The sequence below is a fragment of the Lathyrus oleraceus genome, chromosome 3 (genome assembly GCF_024323335.1).
Source record: "Lathyrus oleraceus cultivar Zhongwan6 chromosome 3, CAAS_Psat_ZW6_1.0, whole genome shotgun sequence".
Classification (NCBI taxonomy): domain Eukaryota; kingdom Viridiplantae; phylum Streptophyta; class Magnoliopsida; order Fabales; family Fabaceae; genus Lathyrus; species Lathyrus oleraceus.
Genome location: NC_066581.1, coordinates 285,798,204 through 285,808,245, shown reverse-complemented (window position 1 = coordinate 285,808,245; position 10,042 = coordinate 285,798,204). Strand labels below are relative to the sequence as shown.

General features: G+C 34.3%; 1 long non-coding RNA gene across 1 annotated transcript; it reads right to left on the bottom strand.

Moving 5' to 3' along the window:
* Positions 1-8,205: 8,205 nt before the first annotated feature.
* LOC127127080 (uncharacterized) lies at positions 8,206-9,646 on the bottom strand. Its single transcript, XR_007805212.1, has 2 exons — positions 9,218-9,646; positions 8,206-8,797 (listed from the first exon to the last, which is right to left on the bottom strand). It is a non-coding gene; the product is annotated as an uncharacterized LOC127127080 (long non-coding RNA).
* Positions 9,647-10,042: the final 396 nt, after the last annotated feature.

Here is a 10,042-nt window from a genome sequence, read left to right as displayed (position 1 = left end):
GGTTATCTCTTTTTTGGTAATATAGTTTATATTATGTGATTATGATTTTTGAATTGGAAGGGTGAAAAAGCTTTATCTTGCTATGCAAGGCATTGTTTAATTAATTGCACAAGTAGATGCATTAGGGGCTGGCCCTAAGATTTTTGTCCCTTAGGCAAAACTAATTGAATGGTGCCATCATAGTTATTAGAATTGTTTTCTCTATGTATTTTTTCTTTTCGTAAAATGATCAATAGTTTATTTATGATTAATGTTTTTTTAGAAATAATTTTTGATAGAAATAGAAGCATTGCTATTTAAATAAAAGCATTGAAGAAAATGAGCTATCAACATCCTTTTTTGGGGGAAACTAGCAACAATTGGTTGGTTTGAAGAAAAGCAATGGAAAGGGACGGGAGATAGAGGTGGAAAGCTCTCGGAAGACTAAGGTGGTAAATGAGGTTAAAGGGGGAAGAAACAACAGGAAGGAGGAATGACTTGGAATGTAGATATCTCAACACCAAAATTGAATGTCATTGATTTACGTTCCCATATAAGAAAGAAAGAGCTTATCAAAGGAAGAAGAAAATGGTCTAGAACGATTAGGAGTATATCGGAACAATTATTTGTTCCGACTTTAAACGGAATCTTGCAAATAGATGGCGAAATTGATTCCTTTTGAATAGTCGGTCGCAAACCCGAATATTAAAATTTTAAAAATAAAATAATATTTGAAAACTGATTCAACATCTATTTGGTTAGGTTTGTGATAAGCGGTTATGTATAGGGGACCTTAATGAGATCCTTACGAGGAAGAAGTTGAAGTATGTAAAGGGAGGATTCAAACACAAGTAGTGATTGAGTGGAGAGATTTTGAAGAGTGTCACCTCTATAAGGATTGTTTTTCCATCTTAGTGAAAAATTAAAACTACTCATAGAATTCGAAAATGTATTTTCGAGTGCATCCCAATCACCCACAATTCAGTAGTTTTTGAGATACACCCAAATTATATGACTAAATTTAATCTAAAAATGCACCTCCGTATGTCTTACAGAAGTGCATTTTCAGAACCTACTGAACCAGAAACAAATGCAGAAACGAAACAGATGCAAAAACTGAGATAAATTAACATTGATAATTGTTATGACATATATAAAAAAACAAAACACTACATAGATAATCACTAACATAAATCGAACAATACATTTCAACATCAAGATGGACGTTTTAACATCTTCATAATATCTTCGATCGATCTCGCAATTGTCGCATCCAACTCGATCAGACCTTTTATTTCGTAACGGTTAAATGTATTTCACATTACCCTTAAATCCGCATCCGTCTTCAGCTCAATGTTTTGAATTGAATATTCCTTTCGTTGTCAATTGAGGGTGAACGGTACTCTAGTTTCACAATTCTTCGATTGTCTGAGTATTCTAGGAGATTCTCCAGTATGAAATTTAGATCTACAAGAGGGGTGTACTCTGTGAACTTAAATTCAATTGAGGGTTTTGTGTCGTTGTAGTAGACATATGCGACATGCCAATTCATGTTCATTTTGGTGTAATGTGATTTTGTAAAAAAATATGAGATGAGATACCCATATTTATACAACTTTTAGGATAATATGGACCTTTGAAATTCAATCTTGTCCTAGGGAATATTCCGGAGATGTATTTTCAGACGCACTCTATTTTTTTTGTAAATTTTTTGAAATTAGGGTGAGTTCGAAAATGCATTTTCGGAATCATCCAACATTATTCATACAGAAACCAGTTTCTGAAACATAGTCTGTTTTAGAATAGAAAATAGAGAAATATTTTAGAAACTGAAACATATATTGAAATCTTTGAAAATGTATATATTTGACATCATTAATGTTAATATAAGATTACATACGATACATGTCTAACCACATATACATTGTTGAATAAAAACTAAAATGAATCAAATATGCGTCACCGTCTAAATCTATATGTATGAGTGGTTACGCCTTCGACTTTTGTTTATTTGTTTCTCTTTCAATGTCACTAAACTTGGTGAATTCATCATATCCAAAAAATGACCCGACCAAGTTTCAACTCCCCTTATTGAATAAGTTATCCACTCTGGTGATGTATGTAGTATAGGCATCCCAATTTCAAATAAACATGAACAAATTTTTGCATTTTTGAAAGCCACCTAATACACATAATGCGATCATTTGGATTTTGAGGTGGGATAATGTGCAGTGGAAAAAATGTTTTCGAGAAATCGTATATTGTTAGATCCATACACACTATTTCATACGCATTTGCTATAAGATGACACATTTTAGGGGAGCGCATTTATTTTTCCTCCGGTGTCGATCCGCTAATGCAAGAAATAAAAAATTCATGAATTGCATCAAAATTTTCTTTTTTCCTGTATAGCCGTGTGTATGATTCTTGACGACCCTTAAAATCTTTAATAAGTTGTTTGCGAACGAATGGATGATCCTCCTCTCCTTTACTGAGCAAAGAAGAAATAACTCAAAAACCGCAGTTACCGTCACCCTTAACATTGACGATCCGTTCAATGTATTTGTGCATAAAAATCGGCATCTCGTCAATGAATTTGATTTTTGATAAAGGTGGTGAAGAGGTCGTTTGCTAGCTCATTTGAAAATATTTTTTTGAGATTTTGAAGTTGGAGAATCCGGAAAAAGTTTGTCAACGTGTTCAAAATACAAAGGAGACCACATCATTGAATTGCCACTCGATGTTGGTTTGACATTCTTAGGAGCACCTTTTGTTTTTACCGGTTGAGACATTGGTTTCAAATTAGTGGTTTTTGGATAATAAATCTTCCTCATTATCTCTTTGATGTTGAGTTTCATAGTATCATCGACTTTCAAAAATCTTTCTTGTATCACTTCTCATTCTGTCAAGATAGAGATATTCGATTTACCTTCTTTCATACACCATCATCATCAAACCCGAGCATTTTCCCGTGACTACAAACCTCATCCATTCGTATTGGGATATCATGTTTCATATTCTTTGAAATTATACGAGCACATGAGAGATCATACATTTTCCTAAGTGTACAACCGCACTTTAAGCTATTGGAATCTACATTCTCAACTCGTTTGAATTTGTGAAACAAAAAATTCAGTCCTGCTCGAGACGTGTTACGGACCTATTGAGAATAAAGATTGTTGTCTTTGAACCCGTATTCCAACATTGTGATGCTGCGACCAAATGGTGTTTGTATCTCATTATGGTGATTCTGGATCATTTGGTTCATAGAGTCCCAATCTCTACACAAATCACCCTTACTACTTTCCAACCAATTCTTAGTGTAACATGAGTAGACTCAACTCGGTTAGTTATTGTATTTCCAAGGTGTATAACCTGATCGGTCAAAGAATAAATAATCATCTCCTTCATCAAGTCCAAAATTATACTTTCAATATATTTCAACAAATCTGAATATTTCTCACACACCTTCCTGAAATGTATAACAACACCGACATATAATTTTTTGTAGAAGAATTTATTATAACATTTCATGCATCCATTACTCTTTCCACTATTACACTATCTTTGACAATTATTATGTCTTCACCCTTAATTTGTTTGGTCTCCACCATAGGCTTAACTCGACTTCACACATTCTTTGTGATGTGATTCCTACAAAGTAATACGTATGAAGTAGGAAACACTTTTGCAAACAAATTCATCAATGCGGCATCGCGGTTAGTGACAATCACTTTAGGTGTGTCTTCTTTGTCCTTCAACATTGTCTGGCACACTTATAAATCCCAAGTAACGTTTTCCTCTTTTTCTCTATCTAGAAATACAAACCCGACATAATAAATCTTCTCGGTAGAGATAACACCAATAATTTCCAATAATGAAAGCCTGTATTTGTTGATCTTATACGTTGAATAAATAATAAGTATAATAGGAAACATGTTTAACAACTTTATGGAATCAGGATGAGTCCAAAATATATCTCGAACGATTACTCTCCATCCTCGCATGTTCAGTACATAGATACATAATTGTTATCATTAAGAAGTTTCAACAATTGTTGCTTTTCAGTTCAATCCCCCCTTAATGCCCCGTTGTTAAGGAAATGAATATTGTATACTTGCTTGATATTTGAGATATTTCAGAGAATTTTATGTTTACAAGTTCTATCCCCCCTTAAAAGTTGCAAGTATGTTTTTTCCTACATCATATTCAATGTCATGTCCAAAATTATTTCCTTCTATTCTGGCATAAGGCGGCATGAAATGAGATGGCCGACTAATTTTTCACACATGTCATGGTTATGTAAAACACAAATCACATTAAATATACATTTGTTATTTGCCAAAACATAACCACGCAACTTAAAGGGACAATCACATTTTCTTGAATCGGTGTCATCTTGTATGAACTTCCAGAGAGGAGTTATGTACTTCCCAATTCTTTCTCATTTCATTATCACAAATACAAGTCTTCTATCTGAACGATTATCGGAACATCCGATTACAAATACCCATTTGGATGCCTCTGTGTGAATCCATTCGAGCATACGAAACTCAAACTCTTGTCCACTTGTAAATTGATTACCAATATCTACCTCCTTAACATCAACACGTTTAACATCCGTAGACACCATAGGTTTGGGAAAAACATCAGAGTGCACCATATCTAAGGCAAACAATAACAGAAAATATTCAAAAATAGGATAAAATGAACACTGAATTATTTCAGAAGTGCCCTTACGTAGGAATTCACTTAGAATCCAAGAAATGCATTTTCAGACGCAACATAACTTTTCCAGCCCAAAAACCACATTAATGTGAACAACTAGGAATGAAATAAATGATCTTTACCTTAAATTTCAGTTTCTTTTGCTCCTTTTGATGTGATGAAATATAAAAATGAAGTTTTGAAGTGCAAAACTTGATTGAGAATGGAAGGATTTCTGTAAGGGTTTTGAGAGAAAATGGTGTTTGATCATGAGGAAGAAGAGCATGTAGGATTCTGTGTTTATTAAAAATCACGTTTGAAGAATCCGAAAATGCACTTTCTGAAATGCAGTTGACACGCAAAGGTGACATGTTTTCAAATTCCTGTTTCACAAATCCTGAAATGCACTTTTGGATTTGTCACTCAGTTGTTAAAATATAAATACATTGATAGGTTGGGTTCAGAGATACATCTCCAGACTAAATTTTGGAAAAAAATATGTGATGAGACTCAGTTGGGGTGTGTTTTGGTGAGACTCATGGTGCATTCAGAAATGCATTTATGGAATCAGAGGTGCACTTTCGAATTTCCATAAGGTGATTTTCCATCACTTAGGATGGTATAAGTTATTCCCTAATTTTATAGGTATCCATACTCATGTTTTAATAGAAGACCGAGACCTGAGAAAATTCAGTATAGGTTCAACATGGCCTTGGCTTTATAAGACTTCCTTAACAAATTCTCACATTTTAAGGTTATCTTTCTTCAAATATTTGGCTTTGATCACACGGCGTTAATGGTGATAATGAAACACCATGATACTACCAGGATCAACAAATTTAATCTATTTCTTTTTTAGAAGGTTTGGACCAAAGGCAAAATATGTTAGAATTGAGAACTAATGGTGAGAAAACACAAGAAAAGGGATTGAAATGGGTGGATTTAATTTTTCTCAACATCTCAAGCACACAAAGTATGGAAAAATAAATAAAGAGAATAAAGATATATAATCATACACACAAAGATTTATCCTGATTCACTCTGTTAACAAGAGGTTAGTTCAGTCCCTCACATTTGAGAATTTTCCATTATAATCACACTTTATTATAGACAGTTACTAAGACAATCTCATCTTAGATTTCCTTGCCTCACTTGTAAGGACTTCCTTGCCTTAAAACTTTAAGGATTTATTTGCCTTACACTTGAGATCTTTGAAAACTTACAAAGTGATTTGTGTACAATAATTAACATAAAGTTCTAAACATATTACAATTTAGTGGCAAATGTTTGAATTTCCTAAGAAAGATTAATGAATAAAATAACAGTTGTTTCTTGGGGTTTGTTCATTGCTAATATGACTCTATCTTACAAATCTTACAAATATTAAGTGACCCAACAATATTATAGTATAATGTTCCAACCTTCAATATTTTAAGTTGTCATTTATTAAGGCTTAGGAATTCAAATTTTTTTTGCATATTGCCATAGACAATCATTTGACCATTAGGAATGGAATCGTTGGAGTTGTACTAAATATACGAAATCCTTATCCATAAATTCTTCGTACTGATCCTTATCCTTTTATTCCTTGTACTAACACAATTGTCATGATGTGAGCATTGATAACAATCTTTGTCATGACATAGAACAATAGGCATTCCTCATTAAGATGTGAAGAACGAAAACAAATGTAAAAGCACATACACTTATTGCAAAAAAATAATAATTTGAATTTCGCACAAAAGGGTCCCACCAGGTGTGCCAATTTGTTTACTCGTGTTTTTAGTAAACAAATCATAAGTTTTAATTCACTTAACGGATTAAAGTCGAAAAATTACTAAGGACACTTTGTGTGAAATGTTTGAGCAAGTGTAATAGTGTTGTAAGGTTTTATGTTTGAATTTTGAGTAATTTGATACAAGTTGAAACAAATAAATGCAGAAGTACTTAAAAAGGATAAAGTAAATAAAGAAAAAATAGTAGGTCAATTGGAAAAAAATGGTTGAATTTAAAAGTGGGATGCAAGTTGTCATACCCCAAAATTCACCTTACCTTTCACAATATTCATCTAGGCTACTAACCCTAATCATTTGCATATCCTTGTGGTCATTCATTTCATTTGCATAGCCATGGTTCAATACAAGAGGACAAGTATCATGGATTTCAAGCTTTTTGCTTGGACATAGTCAAACTAGGGTTTCTCTGCAACTTGAGGTGGCTCAATAATCAAACTCTAATCTGAGGGTAGCTCTTGATGCTCGTGTACATGCCCATCATTGGTGATTCAACTGTGACTTCTTGGTGAAGCAAAACCCTAATTTTGGATCCTCACTTGATCATGGTGTCCCTAAACCCTAATTTATGTCCCATGCCCTTGTGAGTGGTCTCCTAACCCTAATTTCATTTGATCATTCCTTTGTGGCTTGATTCTTTTGCTTGGTCAAGGTTCATTTAATAACTTTTTATGCATGGTCATTCATGTTGGTCTCTTGGTTTTGATTGCATGCTCCCACATGTGCATCTTGGGTTTGTCTGTGTCCATTGGTTTAAGGTCAAGTTATTGGTCCCACAACTTTCATCTGCCTCCATTCATCCATAACATTTCATATGATCATCTCCTCAATCCTAGCCCATGGTTTGATCTTGTCTTGTTTAGATCCATTTCATCTGGTTATTTCAAGTACATGGTTCATTCTTTATTTCATCTGATCATTGGTCACAAGTCATTTTCAATGCTTTGGTGTTTTGCCCATGGATCTTTGATTAGGTCCTAATCATTGTTCATTTTGGTCCTTGGGTCATGATTCATTCACAATAAATGTCCATTGGAGCCAGGTTAATATGTTCATTCATTTCCTTATCTTTCATCAATTCATCCATCTCAGTCTATTTCAATTTTAAAAAATAAATCCAATTTCATTCAAATAGTCATTACAATCCATTACAATGTTCATTACATAAAAAATACCAAAAAATTGGCAACTTTGACCAAGTGTTGACTTTAGTGAACAATTGACTTTTTGATCAACTTTGACCAAAGTCAACTTAACTCCTATTCATCCATCTCAGTCTATTTCAATTTTAAAAAATAAATCCAATTTCATTCAAATAGTCATTACAATCCATTACAATGTTCATTACATAAAAAATACCAAAAAATTGGCAACTTTGACCAAGTGTTGACTTTAGTGAACAATTGACTTTTTGATCAACTTTGACCAAAGTCAACTTAACTCCTTTTTTCATTCTAAACCCTTTTCCTAATCTTCAAAGTTGACCCTTGATCCTTTGGATTGCCATTTGTACATGGAAACCTTAAAGTTTCAACTTGATGACTTGCCTTGTCCAAACCATCCACAAATGGATCACATGAACCTACACGAACTTTTTCTCATTTTAAGCAAATGCATTCACCATTTTAAACCTTGACTCATAATCCATATATTCAATCCATAATCATTAATCCAATTTCCAAACATAATCCAAATTCCAATTTTAACCATGTCAAATTCGATAACATACATTACAATAACCATACATTTAATTCAATCTCCAATTATAAACCAACATACAATCTCAATTTCAAAATTATAAAGATTACAACATGACATCTTAAGAATGTGTGATTTGACCTAACTCAACCCTACAAAACCAGTTGGTAGAGTGAGGACTGCCTCTATATTGTCCGATGTGGGACTCTTAACACACCCCTCACGCCCAGGACTGGACATCTGGAGCGTGGAAATAAATGGTGGATGGCCCGATAGCGGAAATCATAATAGGTGGCCCACCGAATCTTAAACCAGACTTTGATACCATGTTAAGAATGTGTGGTTTGGGTCTAACTCAACCCTACAAAACCAGTTGGTAGAGTGAGGACTGCCTCCATTTATAAACACATGTTCAGACCATATATTGTCCGATGTGGGACTCATAACATGACATGTCCTAGCAGCTCAAATCCATTCCAATGGCTCAAGCACATGCCAAGCAGCTCTGATTCATAACATTCCACAAGCAAGCCATCCTAATCCTGAGTTAGAGCAGCATTAAGTCATTTTCACCATAGCATGAAAACAACATCTCCATGACAGTCAATGAACACCAAGACCTGCAAAATCCAAGCTCAATTTAAATCCATCATATATGACATAAAGCATAAAACCAATGACCCTGCATCACAATTGAAACATAGCAAAGAACTCCAAGCAATTTAACCTGGAGAGTTTAATTCAGAACTCAGCTCCCTTGGAAAAATAACCTCACCACAAAACTAACAATTCAAAACAAACCCCTTATAACACCCTTCTCACAGCGAACCAGCATTTTCAACTGACTTTATAACTAACTTCTCTTATCATCTCCTAACAAGCTAACTGATTCCTCCAACCATACAACTAACTTCTAACTGTTTTTTGTAACTGCTAACAACTTGTAACCACCTACTAAAAAATTATAACAGACTAAAACAAAAATCTAACAGAAAAGCCACAATCATATAAAAGCAATTTGACTGCAACTTCACTATCACCTTTTTCACCAATCTCAGAAAACGATTACAAACAGAAACTCGCTGCACTTTGCACGATCTTCCTCACTCATCACTCTCTCACTTTGGCACGATCTCAGAACAATTCAATTTTCACTCCTCTCAAACCACACTTCAACCTACATTTCTCATCAACAACACATGCATTTGAGATTAGGAGTCAGGGTTCCTCGATTTGCTTCTTCGATTCGAGCGAATTGTGAGGAGTTAGAAAATTCTATGGCTCGATTAGGACTTAGGGCTCGAAACTGAGTGAGGTGATGCTATTTAATTACATTTTGGAGAACCTCTTCCGCCAAGGATAACCTCTGGTGCGACAGAGGTGAAACAAAAGTAGAAATGTGAAACGAATAGAGACAAGAGAGATACGCGTGTGGAGTTTCCTTTTATTCACATGCTTATCCTTGTTGGTTCAGTGATGACTCACCATGGACATGTCACGTTTCCATTATCCATTTTCCATTTTCATTATAGCACGTGCTGATTTCAGTTGGGGCCCTTGTATTGGGCTTAAGGGAAATTTTCTGAACAATGCATGTTTTATATGGTGCACCCCCTTCACTATGGCTAAATCAGTGGGCCTTTTGGCCCTGGGCCCATGCACCCCATTCATTTCCTGCACCACATTTCCAGCACCAGACCCCCTTGGCCCAATATTTTATTTATTAACTTTCGCTGTTTTTTCTTGTTAGTTTCTTGCTATTTTTCCATCTTTTAATTCTTGTTTTTGATTTTTAGTTATTACCATGCTTATAAATAAATACGTTTAATTGTTAGAATTTGACATGATTGGATTTAGATTTTAAA